The 18,115-nt window shown below is 35.5% G+C and overlaps 1 protein-coding gene across 9 annotated transcripts in view; it reads right to left on the reverse strand.

Annotated features, from left to right (window-relative positions):
• Positions 1 to 18,115, reverse strand: part of FRYL (FRY like transcription coactivator) — a 264,479-nt gene that overhangs the window by 180,720 nt on the left and 65,644 nt on the right. The window contains exon 4 of one of the 9 annotated variants that reach the window (XM_055588517.1): positions 9,388 to 9,518. The exons of the other annotated variants lie outside the window; for them this stretch is intronic. The gene's annotated coding sequence lies outside the window, so the exon portion shown is untranslated. The remainder of the gene's footprint in view (positions 1 to 9,387; positions 9,519 to 18,115) is intronic. 9 annotated transcript variants of the gene reach the window in all.

Genomic DNA, 18,115 nt, shown 5'->3' on the forward strand with positions numbered 1-18,115 from the left:
CAGCAAAAGAAAAAAGTACGTGTTCCTTAGTGGAACAATCAATCTTGATAGACATACTAGTGTTTTAAAAAACATTTCATACATAAAAATTCAAAAACATCAAACACTGCCATGATATAGAATAAAAGGACAGTGGCATTACTGTATCACTTGGTAGCCAAGAAACCTCAAATAATTTGGTTAAGCCTCCCTGAACTAAAATTTTGTGTGACAACATATCTTAAAGGGTTTTCATGAGGACTTAGATAACATCTGCTTGCTGCTGCTAAGTCGCTTCAGTCGTGTCCGACTCTGTGCGACCCCATAGACAGAAGCCCACCAGGCTCCCCCGTCCCTGGGATTCTCCAGGCAAGAACACTGGAGTGGGTTGCCATTTCTTCTCCAATGCATAAAAGTGAAAAGTGAAAGTGAAGTCGCTCAGTCGTATCCAACTCTTCGTGACCCCATGGACTGCAGCCTACCAGGCTCCTCTGTCCATGGGATTTTTCAGGCAAGAGTACTGGAGTGGGTTGCCATTGCCTTCTCCAACATCTGCTTATTTAACCAATATTTATTGAGCAACTATTATATTCCAAACCCTGAAACACATCAGTAGACAGAGCAAAGTCTATGCTCAACTTATATTTTATTTGAGGGGAAAAAGAGAGAGGTATGCACTAAATGGGTAGACAAATGAGACCATTTAAGTAACTGGTAAATTAAAGCAAGAAAACAAGACCCAGAATAATAAGGCGTTCAAATAATGTTGATACATACTCAGTTCTGCTCAATGTCTCCTTATCTCTGTTCTTGGTGAATTATAAAAGTCAGCCATAATATATTTACACTCACTTATTCTTGACTATAAACAGAATGAACAACAAAATTAAGGTTGATTCCATCTGAATAAAAATAACCCAACCCTGGAGATACAAGGATTTTGCAGCTGTTACAACAGAAGCCTGTGAAAACACACCGCCTGATTCTTAGGATCTGACTCATAACTATGCCTAACATTCATTCTCCTTCAATGGTCAGTCAACACTAGTATATTCTGACAGTGAAGGGCATTTTTTCCCCACCAACTCTTATGCCTGATGATAAATATTAATATTAGTAGAATTGGCATGAATAATATCTATCAGAAAATCAGCCTTTGATTACATAATTAGGACTCTACATAAAAAGTATACAGATATTTGAGGATTTATGAATAAGATTACATAACATGAACACAGGAAAATTGTAATTCCTTTTCCTATTAAGGAAATAGGTTAGTAAATAAATGATTTACTTCTTTACAAAAAATTTACAACATTATATAGCCATATAAAGTAGAGTCTCTTTACTGTAAATTCTAACTGTTAGCTAATCATTTAATCAAAAAGCTCTATTACAGCAGGAATCAGGAGGGGAAAATCAAGTTAACTTTTAAGTTAAAAGTTTTAACCTAAACATAAAATCCATGTTTATTCCCTAGCTTTCTGATGTAGTGCCAAGTCCTTGTCTCTTAAGGTGAATTTGCTGATTACTCAACTATTGTCTTTCTCGTCTAGATTCCAGTCCATGTACATCACCTATGATAACCCAGTCTCAATTTCTTCAAAGTGGAGTGGGAAGTTAAAGGGCTCTAAGGGCAAAATCCTTCTTGAACACTTCTCTGACCTATGTGTAATTTAAAACAAATTTTCTTGAGGAATTCACTTCTGTGGAGTATAACCAAAGTATTCAACTTTGTTTATACCAAAATAACTTTCTTTTCAGCCTCAGATTTTCCTGAGTTATGTGATACCTAATTAAAATACATGATCACAATTACAAGTATAATTGGCATAAACAAGTTTGGTTGAAAACACAAGTCTTGGTAAGCCCACAACTAAACTTGTTAGGAGCAGAAGTGGTGGCAGGGGATTTAAACGGTGTGCAGTGTACTACAAGCAATTGTTAATATATTCTACAGAGAAATAGAAGATTTTAGGTAAATTCAGTGGGTTGTTTGAGAATTTCTATCAACTTTTAAAACATCAGGTTAGCTAATGTTTAGAGAAAGTTTAAAAAATGAAAAAATTTATCAAAAGCAAAGAAAAATGTTCTTCCAAATATCAACCCCTGCAAATATGCATATGTTTTTTAAAGAAACCGTAAACATCTATAAATACTTCTGGAGTTAAAAGACACAAGGTCAATTTCTATATACTGCAAACTTACTCTCAATTTGTCCTCTCACAAAAGTACAATTACCAATCCATATGATTGATCCAATCCAATCTAAATTCCTTAGAAATAACTTTTATTTTGGATGAACAATGAAAGAAGTTGGAAACAACTGACCCAAGTACAAAGCTATGAGATTACATACCAGTTTTTCTCTAAAAGAGTACTTCCTTCTTTGCACTACTGATATGAAATCTCTTCATACTCTTGGCTTCTCCTTTCATTAAATAAGCAAAACTGTAACACCCTTTAGAAGAACTGTACCCAGTTCTTTGCATCACTTCTGAATAAACTATTGCATTATCTCTATCCCAGAACCACCAGCAAACAGGAGGTAAAATTTATTCACGCTGAGTTGTAAGGAATCTATGTGTAGACTGGTGTTAATCATGTGCATAGACTAGTGTAAAACACAGTATCAACTTTTGAGATTAAGAAAAGGACTTTATTGGTAAAGTGAAATTTAAGAAACCAAATCTTTGTACAGATATTGCCAAAGAAGTCCATTAAATTAATTTTAATAGTCATTTCCTAAAGTTGAGATTTATTTTTGAAGAGAAAAACGAGGTAAGAGCAATTCCACAAAGGACCTGTAGCCTCTGAAACGTCAAACAACAGATTCTTCAGTTGTTTCAGTTCCATAATTTTGCTTTATTTTGACTGATTGGTAAACATGATATACAGTAAAGAAAGTCTTTTAACTGTCAAATCGAATGCTTTTTTGCAAATTAATATAAATTATAAAATCTCATTATTATAATTTATAACATATATACTATGTCCAAAAATATGTAAAGTAGTCTTTTAAAATAAAAAAGGAGCCATATTAAACTAATGGGCATAGGATATTACATTTAAACACAGGTCCCTTATATATGAGTTTGAGCAAGCTCTGAGAGCTGGTGATGGACAGGGAAGCCTGGAGTGCTGCAGTCCGTGGGGCTGCAAAGAGTCAGACACGACTGAGCAACTAAACTGAACTGACAGTGAAGAAAGCAATTAAATGATTCAAGATTGAAAGCTAAAGACTAAATTTCTAATACCATAAATAACTGCATATACTAATATATTCATATTGCTTATTTATGCATATCTACATTATTGAACACAAAACTAACTGCTGAATGATTCACAGATTTTAATTGAAATTAAGAGTCACTTTATTTTGGGGGCTCCAAAATCACTGCAGATGGTGACTGCAGCCATGAAACTAAAAGACAGTTGTTTCTTGGAAGAAAAGCTATGACCAACCTAGACAGCATATTAAAAAGCAGAAACATTACTTTGCCAACAAAGTTCCATCTAGTCAAAGCTATGGTTTTTCCAGTAGTCATGTATGGATGGATGTGAGAGATGGACTATAAAGAAAACTGAGCACCAAAGAATTGATGCTTTTGATTTGTGGTGTTGGAGAAGACTCTTGAGAGTCTCTTGGACTGCACGGAGATTCAACCAGTCAATCCTAAAGGAAATCAGTCCTGAATATTCATTGGAAGAACTGATGCTAAAGCTGAAACTCCAATACTTTAGCCACCTGATGCGAAGAACTGACTCATTTGAAAAGACCCCAATGCTGAGAAAGATTGAAGGCGGGAGGAGAAGGGGACGACAGAGGATGAGATGGTTGGATGGCATCACTGACTCAATGGACATGAGTTTGAATAAGCTCCAGGAGTTGGTAATGAACAGGGAAGACTGGTGTGCTGCAGTCCATGGGGTCGCAAAGAGTCAGACACAACTGAGAGACTGAACTGAACTGAACTAAAGAGTCACTAACCATCAGTGGTCTCACCTCCATTTTATAGACTCAAAAGTGAAGAGTATAAAAAAAATAACTTCTACTACCAGTACATTCAATATTTATTTCTTCTTAAAAGTTCCTTCTCTTTTCTTCTACATAATATTTTAACAGAAAGTATGGCTTCTTCTAAATATGACTCTATTTTTCAAACTGACAAGAAATAGTGTTAAGGAGAATACAAAGAAATAGGGATACTGCCCTGGGGAGCTTAAACTGAAATACCTTTGAAAGGTAACTTGGCCTTACCAAAATTTTCAGTGCACACAGAGATTTATACTAAGAAGCAATCATACAAAGGCCTAAAGTAATACAATAAATGGATAATAAAGTAATAAAAAATAAATGGATATTTATTAAATAATTACTTCTAATATTTTACAACTAAAGTCACTCTAAGTGTTCATCAATAAGAATAAACTATTGTATCACACAATGGAGTGCATAGTTTAAATGAGACAGAAAAATGTTTATGATGCATTAAATGAAAAAGCAAGTATTGAAACAGTTTAGATAGTAAATATCATTTTTAAATTCTATAAATAAAATGCATAAGTGCATATTAAATACACATGTAAAACAGCTATAAATCAAATTTCCAAAGGATTTAGAGAAAATCTTTTCTTTCTACTAAATATTATGTTAATTTATACAAGCAGTTAAGTATTCCCTATAATAAAAATCAATAATCATAAAGAACATTTTAATATCTTAAAGTGTTTTAATCAAAATATTAAAGCAGGCATTTTTCATCATCTTCCTAAAGATTTTCTTTTTTAAAAAATATTTTCTAGCTACTATATGCAAATCTGATTTTTCTCCTAACGCATGAGTACCATGCTCTCAAACTTTAAAATGCATTATATTCAACTTTGCAGAACTATATGAAACAAAGGTACTGTGACACAAAATAATCACAATTATATTCAAAGTTGCGGGATTTTTTTTTTTATAGTTCACCTTAAATACTCCTTATCTTTTAGAACAAAAGAATGGGACTTCTAAAAAAGTGATTTCTGTAACGATAGATAAAACTCAGTATCTTCTTTTTCACTTATATATCGTATAAGTTGCAACAATAACATTTTTGTCAATAAGCATAATCAAAATATTTTCCACAATCACTAAACTGTTAACTTCATTAATGGCTTTATCTTGATCTACAGCAATCAATATTTCTCCATCTCAACTCGAAGCAATCAATATTTCTCCATCTCAACTCGAAGCAATCAATATTTCTCCATCTAAATCCTAAGCAAAATTTCTGATGCTAAAAACATTTATGCCAACTATATATTTACTCTATTTAAAAATTTTTTTAATATTTAAACTTAATTTTCAAATAAAGATTTATGCTCACTAGAATGCATACTTGTAAAAATAATTTTACTTTTCTAAAATACTTTTTATTAAAGGGTTGAAAACACATCTTTACTTTACCTCCTTGTTGATGTTGGTGTTTGTCATAATGACTGTGACAGACATGGATTCCACCTTCCTGACCTATTGTCTTCTCTGATGAAAGCAAACCGAGACGTTTCAATTTCAGTAACCTTGGAGAACTTTCCTGAAAACTCTCTCCAGGGCCCAAAACCATATCTCCCGAAACAACAGGAGGAGCAAGTCTTTTCAAAAATTCCATATTAAGGTTCTTCTACATTACTGGACCCACAAGTACGCAGAAAGGTATTTGTACCAACTTCCTTGATGAGAAGGTAAGGTTCACTCTTTGTGTCAAAGAGCAAAGAAACGTCATGTGAACTTAGGTGGGTCAACTACCAGCTGTTTTGAAGCTGATTTTTAGGACATTTGCTGTTCATACTGATAAGAAGTCAAACAGCTACCAACTGTGAAACTGCACTTAATATGTACATATACACATATACAAGTACACGTACAATGGGTGGTAACAGCAATACTGAGACTATAAAATGCTTAGCATCCATCTAGTTTAACGTTTAGACTTTGAAAACCTACACTGTGATAATGTTAGGACAAATTTACTTTGGTCTGAGGTGTGTCTTATTTTAAACACACTTAAACAGCTGAAATGTGAAACAGTAACTTGAATTCAAAAGATAATTCTGATCATTCTGGAAATTCACTAGCAGACTGCAGGAAGATCAAGTTTTATAGAAGGTGAAAAAGAGTAATTTAAAACTATACTGTATTATGAACATCCCAATGTACTTTTATTTTATTTTCTGCTGCTGTGGTTCTGCTTTACCTTCTGGTGGTTGTTTCATTTAAAAGTTTATCTTTTCTAATACATCTGTGGTGGTGGTGGTTTAGTCACTAAGTCATGTCCGACTCTTGCAACCCCATGGACTGTAGCCTGCCAGGCTCCTCTGTCCATGGGAATTCTCCAGGCAAGAATACTGAAGTGGGTTGCCATTTCCTTCTCCAGGGAATCTTCCTGACCCAGTAATCAAACCCAGGTCTCCTGCATTGCAGATAGATTCTTTACCAATTTGTACCAATGTACTTTTAAACACACACCAAAAAAACTTCATTATAATCAATCATAAGTTATAATCTTAAAATCATAAGTTATCTACAGTAGCAAAGGAAATCTTGGGATGAATTACTAAAAAAAAAATTGATAATTTAAAATATATGAATCTAAGAAAATAAAATTGAAGAGTTTAAAGTATAAATATTTAATTCAATAAACCCAGTAATCAACCTTACATAATTTATTTCCAAATTACTAAGCATCCTATTAAATATTTTAAAATAGCAAAAGTAACTGATCCTACTGCCTTATTGTAATCCAGAAGCATGATAAAATGTGCCAGTGAAAGGTACTAAATAAGACTTTGTGCACTTTAATATCTTCTTTTCTCCCTTTCTTTGCCTGCCCTCTGGTGGGGTTACTAAGTGACCAAGAAAGAAACAAAAACAAACAAAAAGGAACAGATAAGATAAACTTCCCTAAGTAGTCAAATTGATAACTTCGAAGGATACACACTTAAGAGGAAAAAAAAATCTGATTCATTTAGTGAAACACAATCTTTTTCTTCCAGCACTCAGTAGGAAGAGAAATGATCTACATATATTAAAAGATGAAGCATAAAGTTGTCTACATAGATATCAAGGAAATTGCTGTAATATAAAAACAAGTAAATTTCTGGTCTGAATTGTGATGTGCTTAGTCACTCAGTTATGTCTGACTCTTTGCAACCCCATGGAGTATAACCCACCAGGCTCCTCTGTCCAGGGGGATTCTCCAGGCAAGAATACTGGAGTGTGTTGCCATGCCCTCCTCCAGGGGATCTACCCAACCCAGGGATCGAACCCAAGTCTCCAGCATTGCAGGCAGATTCTTTACTATCTGAGCCACCAGGGTCTGAATAGATGAGTTTTTAATCCTTAACATTAATAAGGAAGTCAATTATTCTCTATTTCATTCACTTAAAAGATATTAAGTAAAAATCCTCTATACATAAAGCATTAACATATTATAAAGGTTCAGAGGAAATTTAGAGGATTTATTCACACAAATCCTCTCTCATGGAATTCTACAGTAAAAAGAAGGGGAAAAAAAACAAGGAAGTCAAATAAAGGACTAAAGTTTCTTGCCCTAAAGCAAGACTATACCAACTAGAAAGAAACACTGACTTAAAAAAAATCCTTCCCAGAAGTAGATTCTCTCTTAACCCTGGAGCACAGAAGGATAAAAATTCATATGTGATCATCCTATTGCCAACACACTGCAAAAACAAACTGGTCAGAACCATAATCCATGTCCTTTAATAACCTAGAAGTTATCCCTGTATCTTCCCAGGTTTTTATTTTTGTTTCTTCCATCCCACCTCATTCATATTTTTTAAACTGAAGGACAACTGGCTTATAATATTATATTAGTTTCAGGTGTACAAGATAGTGATTCAACATTTTTATATGGATAATTATGAAATGATCACCATGGTAAGTCTAGTTACCACCTGTCACACACACAGCATTACTACAATATTACTGACTATATTCCTATGCTATACATTACATCTCCATGACTTATTTTATAACTAGAAATTTGTACCTCTTGATCTCCCTCACCTATCTCACCTATATCCCCATGCCCTCCCCTTTGGCAAGCCCCTGTTTGTTCTCTGTGTCTATGAGCTATTTCGGATTTATGTGTGTTACTTTTTTTGAGATTCCACATATAAGTGAAATCACATGGTATTTGTATTCCTCTGCCCGACTTACTTCACTTAATATATACCCTCTAGATTCATGCTGTCCTTTTGTTTATTTCCTCTCTACTGATATGGTCTCTTGTTCTTTAAAACTTAGTTCAAGTCCCTCATGTCCAGCTCTTTGCAACCCCATGGACTATACATAGTCCATGGAATTCTCCAGGCCAGAATACTGAAGTGGGTAGCCCTTTCCCTTCTCCAGGGGATCTTCCCAACCCAGGGATTGAACCCAGGTCTCCCACATTGCAGGGAGATTCTGTACCAGCTGAGCCACAAGGGAAGCCCAAGAATAGTGGAGTGGGAGTCTATCCCTTCTCCAGGGGATCTTTCCAACCCAGGAATCGAACCAGGATCTCCTACACTGCAGGCTGATTCTTTACCAACTGAGCTACGAGAGAAGCCAGCACATTGAAACTTATGTGCGTTGTTTTTCTCAGGTCCCTTTGTAGGTCTTCCTTATCTGTGGAGCCCAGGAATACAGTAGTGTGCAACAAACACACGCTGATTATGAGGGCAAGTTACCTTCATGTTTGTTCACGATACACAAGACAACCACGCATGTCACTGTTAACCTCACTGTTCTAAACTACACTTTCAGTTGGAAAAAGAAAGGGCAAGGATTAGGTGATATAGGAGAGACCACAAGATTTTTTTCAGACTTCCTTCTTTCAACAAATGTTTGCTGAGTAGCTTCTTTAATAGCCTGTGCATGATGCGAACGCACTAAGGATTTATCTTCATCCCCAGGAAGCTTAACTCTCACAACTACAAGACTCCCTGTTTGGCTTGGCCAAGGTTTTGTTGAGCCTGCAATATGCTTCAATTTCTTCTGTCCAATAACGTCCTTTCTTTGCAGGTGTGGATTCCTAATAAACATCTAGGAGCCAAACTCCTTTTCAGTGTCAGCTTTTGGAGGACCGTCCCTGAGACATAACAGCGAGGGATAAAGCATGGGCCTGCAATATCCATTACTAGCTGAATCTATGACAGCGAAATGCCATAAAGCTATTTATTTCTAAGATCTTTGGTTGATTATCAAAACTTTGAACTCTTGCTATAACGGTTAAAGAATTAAGAAATTGTAACAGTTATAAATTATAACTAACAGGGCTAGTCACTCAAAGACAGCATTTAAAAATCTTTTGAGACCTGTAAGTCACTATTTCACCTTTAGAATATTTATTATAATCTTACCGTGGAATTCAAGACAATAATTTCTTGGTGGTAAGCTGGATCATCTAATCCTGGCTGTGGGACTCTTGAGCAGTTTTGAGAATTAAGCATTTAGGTGTTAATCATCCAAGATTAAATAAATGGCTTCAGCTCTGAAGAAAAACAAAATATGAGATTGATACATTAGACATGTTTATAATAAGTACATCTGTGTGTGACCCACATCCACCCTTACTTATGAATATATTATATTGCAGGGTCACTACGTGCTGGGAGCCGGCGAGAGGCATTCCACTCGTGACAAAGGTCATGAGGAAGGAGGCTCGGCATACGCAAAGGCGGGATCGAGCCTCGGGAGTCCCCCTGGATATTCTCGAGCATCTACCCCCAAAAAACCAGAGTCTGCCTACTTTATTGCTTTGTGCTCTCACCTCTGACTTTACTGGGGGCTGTCCCCCACCACCATCTCGCTCTCTCTGTCGAAGAGTTAACTTACAGCTCCAATTAATAAAGTTCCTGGGCAATTAGGAGTGTTTAAATCCAAACCCCTCAGATGGCTCTCTAACTCGCCTGACAAGTTTACCCGGACTCCTACAGCTATGCATACGATTGTTTACAGTCTCCCAGCCTCGAGAGGCACGGGAAGCTTAAGATATTCAAATAGCTTAGAGCCTCTCAGAGAGTTAGAAACTGTCAGAATAAAGCTAGTAAAAGATTTCATTGATGAGCCAATGCTTGCTGCCAAGTTTCCACATCCCCTGAATTGTATCCTTGAATGTGTATTAATTAATATAGTTGGTATGTAGAAAAAATAAGTAGTGGCCTTGGTGCTAGCAACTTTAGACCCTTAAGGTAATAAATTCTTTCCTTTGTTGTAAACCCATTACACATCCGCCCTATAGGAATGCAATTTTATCTTTGGAAGATGGCACCAAACCTTAAAATAATTACTCTTAGAGAAAATAAGTCTTTGTTGATAAGTCTTTGTCAAGAGTCATAAAATGTTAATAGGCCTTCTGGCCAGAAGATGATGTAAATCACCTAAACCATTTGTATATGATAAATTTGCAGGAAAGAAACCCTAGTTTTTGATAAGGATCAAAGACTGCTGACTTTGCATCCCCTATTATCCTCTATGTGTAACTTAGGGTATAAAAGCCCCTGTTGAAAATAAAGCTACGGGCCTTGCTCACCAAAGCTTGGTCTCCCCATGTCATTCTTCCCCTCAATTTCCAGCTGAGTCTCCATCTGGAGCGTGAATATCCTCTGTGACCATTTATTTGCCTGGGCTTCTAAGACCCACTTGAGAAGGTGTCTTAAGGTGGGGCACCTTCTGCTATTCTAGAGGGTGCCTGCGGCCTCCGTGGTCAGAGCTAACCTGGTGTCACAGGTTATATTGATTTTCCGCATAAACCAAGCTACTCAGCTTCTTTTCTCCACTGAATTTTCCTACTGAGCTATCCTCATTCTATCATTCTTTATATCTTTGATGAATAAATAAATAAATAGTCGCCGACACCGTCTCCCCTTCGAATACCCTGGATCAGCCGGGGCTGGACCTCAGCAACCAGGTGCTACAGTTATCCTCTTTCAATTAGTGTTATGTTTTTTCTAAGTTTTTATTATGACAATTTTCAAACTAATACAAAATTATTGAGACTATTATGATGAACCCACCCTTATCAACTCATGGCAAATTCTATTGCATTTACATCTTCACCTACCCCTTAACCTCTATCCCACCACTCTGAGTCATTCTGAAGCAAATTCCAGGCATTATACCACTTTATCTGTAGACCATTCTGTATGTCTCTTTCTAAGACAAAGATTTGCTTTATAAACATAAGGCAATATAATTGTAATATCTACCATTAGCTCACAATAATTTATTTATTACATCAACTACCAATCAGTGCTCATATTTCTCCAACTGTCTCATAAGTGTCTAATTCAAAGCTAAACAAAATCCATACGGGCAACTGTTACCATTTCTCCTAAATCCCTTTTAATCTACAGTTGGTTTTTTTTTCCCCTTCCCTTCTTCTCTTTGCAGCGACAAACAAAGCTTTTACTAGCCAAAAATTGAGCAAATACATCAATACCCTAACTGTTCAATAATAAATTAAATCCATTTTCATTTTATTCACCAAAATAATCAGATTTGCAAAATAGTTCATATATCCACTAGGCCTAATATTATCCCATCTGCAGACACTGTTTACGGTACACATTTTTCAAAGTCCAACTATAATAACTCTGAGCAGGTCCTGGATTATGAACTACTATACCTTATATGTAATAATTTGATGACTACTAAGAATGAAACCAATGACCAGAAGGAGTTATCCTACATATAAGGCCTCACATGCAATCATATACGTTTCATGTTTTTACTACCATGAAAGGTTGTGCATTTTTCAAGTTAAATAGGCCACATTTTTAATTTGTCATTGAACCACAAATCAACCTCATTTTAAATCACATCCTGTTTCTTACTATTTTCCTGTTTAATGAATTTAATTCCCAGCCCAAAAGAAAGAACTACTTCCTAAAATATTAATTGTGTACTTAAAACTTCTTAATCTGAAATTCCTTTAGCCAAGTTAGAAAAATATAAAAATATTTCATTTATTCACAACACATAATCAAATAAATTATGACTAAAACCAAATCTCTGAAGCCCCAAAACTGGTAAATATGAAAATATTACTTTAATATAGATGTACTCATTCATAATCAATTATCATTCAGACTTATGGAATTTTTACCAAATTTTACCAAATATTTCTTCATCTACTAACAACACTGACTCGATGGATGTTGAGTCTGAGTGAACTCTGGGAGTTGGTGATGGACAGGGAGGCCTGGCGTGCTGCGATTCATGGGGTCGCAAAGAGTCGGACACAACTGAGCGACTGAACTGAACTGAACTAACAACATGGTATCTACAATCCCACCATAACTTTTGATACGTTATCTTAGGTTCATGTAATCATTTCTCCCTCAAAGCAAATAAAGCTTATGTGACAAACAGCATATCATTTCTTGCCTAGAGTGAGCAGAGCAGTCATGCACTGGTCTGTATTTAATGAAATTTATGCTATTTTTGTTTTGTTCAGGGGCAGTTTGGAGTTTTTTTGTTGGTGGTAATGGGGTTTTTTTGCAGCGGCAAGGGGGTGGGGGCAGATCAATTGTACTTTTACCTTCTCTCCATATAGACTACCTAAAATGGAACTTTTATTTTCATTTCACTTGATTAATTTGGAGAATAGTTTATCTATAAGAAGAGTAGTTTTTTGGGGGGCGTTCACATTCCACAGCACGTGTGTCCTTAGTTTCCTGACCAGGGATTTAAACCACACCCCCTGCACTGGAAGGCAGAGACTTAACCACTGGGGAAGTCCTGAAAAGAATAAATTGTACTACTTCTATACTACTACTTTTGAGATGGTCAAGGTCAGAGAGGTCAGGTAACTGCGGTCGTGGTAGGCACATGACCGATCCTGTTGTTTCTTATTTTAAAAGAATAAGCTTGTATTTAACAAGAGTGACTTAGGAGGTCAGATGGCATTTGACAACACTGAAAAGAAGACTGTAAATTAGTCAAATAGCACAAGCTTTAAAGATTCAAGGCTTTAAATCAGCAATAAGACTAATGACCTAGGACCTTCCATGTGTAATAAAGAGAACAGTGGCCCAGCTCTGGCGCTTGGAAGGATTCTCAGAGCAAATGAGGTCCTTCAGGGACAACTCTGCTTCACTTTAGTCTAGAAAGTAAAAGAGAAAGTTGAATAGGTGCTCAGGTAACATATTAACCTCATTTCCTTTCTGAAAAGGATTACAAGAATAATGAAGAAAAGAAAGGCCACAAATCTAAAGTACCCTAACTGCCGTAAAACACCTGACATAAAAATCTCTGATATACATTGATACAGAAAATTATAATCTTGAACAAATAGAGCAGAAATTAAGAAAAAATGAGTTTCAGTGATGTTCAATGTAAGTACTCTCAATATTTACAGGCTTGGAATACTTCATAATCTGAAAAGGAGAACAAGAAGCTATGGTTCTAAGCACAAGGTAGATTTGAGCTCAATATAATAAAAAGAATAACTTAATTATTATATAATTCATTTAAAAGCTTCTTCATGAAGAAATGGAGTTCCTGCTGAGTTTTTAGGTAAAGATTGTTCAGTTCAGTTCAGTCGCTCAGTCGTGTCTGACTCTTTGTGACCCCATGAATCACAGCACTCCAGGCCTCCCTGTCCATCACCAACTCCCTGAGTTCACTCAGACTCAACATCCATCGAGTCAGTGATGCCATCCAGCCATCTCATCCTCTGTCATCCCCTTCTCCTCCTGCCCCCAATCCCTCCCAAGCATCAGAGTCTTTTCCAATGAGTCAACTCTTCGCATGAGGTGGCCAAAGTACTGGAGTTTCAGCTTTAGCATCATTCCTTCCAAAGAAATCCCAGGGCTGATCTCCTTCAGAATGGACTGGTTGGATCTCCTTGCAGTCCAAGGGACTCTCAAGAGTCTTCTCCAACACCACAGTTCACAATGCTATGCTGCTGCTGCTGCTGAGTCACTTCAGTCATGTCCGACTCTGTGCGACCCCATAGACGGCAGCCCACCAGGCTCCCCCGTCCCTGGGATTCTCCAGGCAAGAACACTGGAGTGGGTTGCCATTTCCTTCTCCAATGCATGAAAGTGAAAAGTGAAAGGGAAGTCACTCAGTCGTGTCCGACCCTTAGTGACCCCATGGACTGCAGCCTACGAGGCTCCTCCATCCATGGGATTTTCCAGGCAAGAGTACTGGAGTGGGGTGCCATTGCCTTCTCCGAAAGGGTTATACCACTGAGTCAAAAGACTAAGCTAAATTATTTCATAGATTCCAACTTGAAATCCTAAATTTCACTTTAATATATATTTTGTACTTACACTTGAATACTGGAAAGTGTGATGACCTAAAGATTAAATATTTCAACTAAAGAAAGAAACCACAATGTAAGATATGAAATCTATAACAGAAAACTTCTCTTTCTATTAAAATTATTGTGAATATTGGAAGACCTCTTTAAATGATGCAAAAGACCAAAATGATGCAATAATTTTCAAATAAATTAGAATAATCATAGCTCCTATCTATAATGGCAAAATAAGTATGGAAAATGGAAAATGAAATACTTTTTTTAATCTGCCAAAGATTATGGAAGATGTGAAAAATCTATGCACAAATACTCAAGTGTAGGCAGCAAATAATTATTCAAATTATCCTCTTTGTCTGACTGGCAAAATTTATTAAAATAAAGAATTTATAATCATCCCTTTAACTAAGAAATAAAATTAATGATTCATAAATCAACACTGACTCCACTGCACTAATTTTTAGAAATTCATTTTTTCTCTTACTTTATAAATGTTTTAATTTTTACAATATCTAAAACAAACCTGCATTTTAATCTTCTGCCATTCTTTTTAACCTTCTACCAAATTTCAACTTTCAAGAAGTATGGAAACTTACGATGCTGACTAATGCAATCATGGATCACACAATATCACCTGCTAAAAGTGCTGTATAATGGCACTGAGCTAGAATAATTGGGCTCACTGCAAAAATCTAAATCTCTTGCTGATAAAGCAATGTTCTCTGCAGGTAAATTTTTCTATATTTTGTTGATTTTACATTTTTAGAAAAAATAGCAGTTATAATCATACTACTTGTCTTAATGAAAACAATTAGGAAATTTTTCCATTCACAAATTCAAAGGGAAGCTTTCTGTAACAGTTTCATTCACTGAATCATACAGACACAGCCCCAAAGTACATTTTCTAGTAAACTGGTGAATGAACATGTATTGTTTAGAATAATCTTCCTTTTACATTTCTACAGCATTACATTTCTATAGTATTTCTAACCCATTCAACAGCATATCTGTTGGCACAGGAAAAAAACAAAGAACTAGATCACAAAACTATCATATAAGTGCCCTACCTACTTATCTAGACTTAAATAAGAAGAAAATTTTTGGACAAATGTAGAAACAGCCCAGTAAGACATCACCTCACTAAATCTGGAATTTTCTCCCATCCCTAATTTCTAAAAATCCATTGCTGTAACTATGTATGCCACATATGAATTTATAAAAATCATACCTTTAACAAATATTGAGCAGAACTATGTGCTAAGAATAAGGGACAGAGGAGTGAACAGAACAGACAAAAATCCCTAGGCTCAAAGGGCTTACCTTCCAGTAGGAGCTTGAAATTTTTGTAATCCTTCCTTTGAGAATCTGAAAAAAGTGTTGGAGGCCTCTCCTTCCAAAATGTAAACACAGCTAATCTTGCAGGGTTATGAACCTCTATAATCCAATTACTAATTATGGATTAAGAATTCCTGATAAAAACCCTCCTTATGCTTACTTTCTGTCTGCCGTTTATAGTTGATAGTGTCATAATTTTACTATTCATAGTATTAAGAAGTAATACAGTCATCCTTCTATATCCAGGAGGTAATGGTTCCAGGACTCCTTGTGGAAACCAAAAGAATCAGATGCTCAAGTCCTTTATATAGAAGTTTACAGTATGTATAAATAACCCATGCAAATCCTCCTTTATGCTTTAAACCCTCTCTAGATTATACAATACCTAATACAAGGTAAATGCTATGTAAATAATTATAAATAAAATGCTAATTTTTTGGTGAGCAGTAAACTCAAGTTTTACCTTTTGGAACTTTCTGGAATTTTTTTCTGAATAATTTTAATCCAAGGTTGGTTGAATCTGTAGATGTGGAAGATACAGAGATAGAGAACTGACTGTGCTTTTTCTTACCCATTAAAATGCTTAAAGCCTTCAAATTTCAATAGAATGTGTTCTATTTATTCTATTTGTACCTCAAACAAATTTCTAGACTACTGACACAGAGTATCCTTTATCGATCTTAGTTTTTCCAGGAGAAAACTGATCCTAACCTCTTCAGTAACTTCATAAATAAGCTTTCTGATTTCATTATTTATTCTCTGGACCTTCTTGAGTTAAAATTCCCACTCCCCCTGCTCAACTCTTCAGCTGAAGTCTCCACAGAAGTCACCCACAGTCCTTGCATGAAGATATTTATGCTCAAGAGAAACCACAATAAAGCTTTAACCTTAACAGAAATCATCAATGACCCCCAAATTTTTATTCTTGCTTTTCACAAAAAGAGAGTGATCCACTAGTAAAAAGCTTTTTATTTAAAAATACAACATCTAAAACTAAGGTTATTACCGTCTCTAAGCAATGTCTTATGCTTTTTATACCTATGAGTGAGTGAGTGAAGTCTCTCAGTCGTGTCTGACTATTTGCGACCCCATGGACTGTAGCCCATCAGGCTCCTCCGTCCATGGGATTCTCCAGGCAAGAATACTGGAGTGGGTTGCCATTTCCTTCTCCAGGGGATCTTCCCAACCCAGGGATTGAACCCAGGTCTCCCACATTGCAGGCAGATTCTTTAACCTCTGAGCCACCAGGGAAGACCATTTTATACCTATAATTTTTTTAAATTATACACTGGAAATTACTCTACCTAATTATGATCCTAAGGTCCTAAAATACCAAACATTAAAGAAAATTATGAAAATATGATGTATATATTTTATATGTTATATGAAACAACTGATAGTAAAGAGGTCTCAAGGCTAATCCAAATTTTAAGTTATTCAGAAAAATGAAGAAGTAGCTAGGCAAGATCACAGAGCAAGTAAATGGCCACAATTTCATCTCCAAAGTGTGTCTTTTCTCTTTTTCTCTGTTTATAGTCTGTAAACTTAAGAGAGGTCTTGCTTTTATAAGAGCAACTATGAAAGCACAAACTCCCACTGATGTTTAGCTGACCTATTTCTGCGAAATTTATAGCACCAAAATAATTTCTCTAAATTTAAGAAAGAATGATCATCTGTTACCTGCAGCCTCATAAACTGGATCAAAAGCCTTTAAAATGTCTATGCTCTTTGACCCAATAATTCTACTTCTAAAGCTTTTTCTAGGAAGATGATCAGAAATGCAGACAGATTTATTCACAAAGGTATCATTGTACTATTATTCCTATGAGCATAATACTGCAGGGGAGGGGCAGGACAAAAAGAGACAATGAAAAAAAAAAATCATGGTATAGTCACTAGATGAAATGTTAGCCATCAATTAAAAATCATTTACTAATATGCCATAATATTCACTATATATTTTTAAGTAATAAGTAGAAAAACAAAAGTCTTTATAGTACCTTTGCAATTACTGGAGATAAAACTACATTTATAAATAAAGAATAAACTTAGAATGATAGACTCAAATTATCAAGGCAGTCAATGTCTCTATGCCCACATCCTTATTTATAAAATAAAGACAATAAAAACTTCTCAGGGCTATCATGAGAATTCACTTTTGGATGAAAAGTGCTTAAATGGTGCTTGACATAAGTACTCAAAAGTTATTATTATTTACTAACTCATATCCCATATGCTGATAGATAAAATCTGTAATACTTCTAAAAAAAGAAATGAAGAAATTAAGTTACTCATAATTCTAATACCAAGAGATGACCACTATTAATTCATGTAAATATCCGGGTTAATTTTTTTCAGATCTTTTAACATGCATTCAACATTTTATACAATTGGTGTTAAGTTTTACTGTTTCTACTGGTCACAAAATACTGTAAAATTTTATAGATATAGTATGTGCATTTCATCATTCCACTGGTATTGAACAT

Source organism: Bubalus kerabau, chromosome 7 (genome assembly GCF_029407905.1).
Source record: "Bubalus kerabau isolate K-KA32 ecotype Philippines breed swamp buffalo chromosome 7, PCC_UOA_SB_1v2, whole genome shotgun sequence".
In the NCBI taxonomy this organism is placed as follows: Eukaryota; Metazoa; Chordata; class Mammalia; order Artiodactyla; family Bovidae; genus Bubalus; species Bubalus kerabau.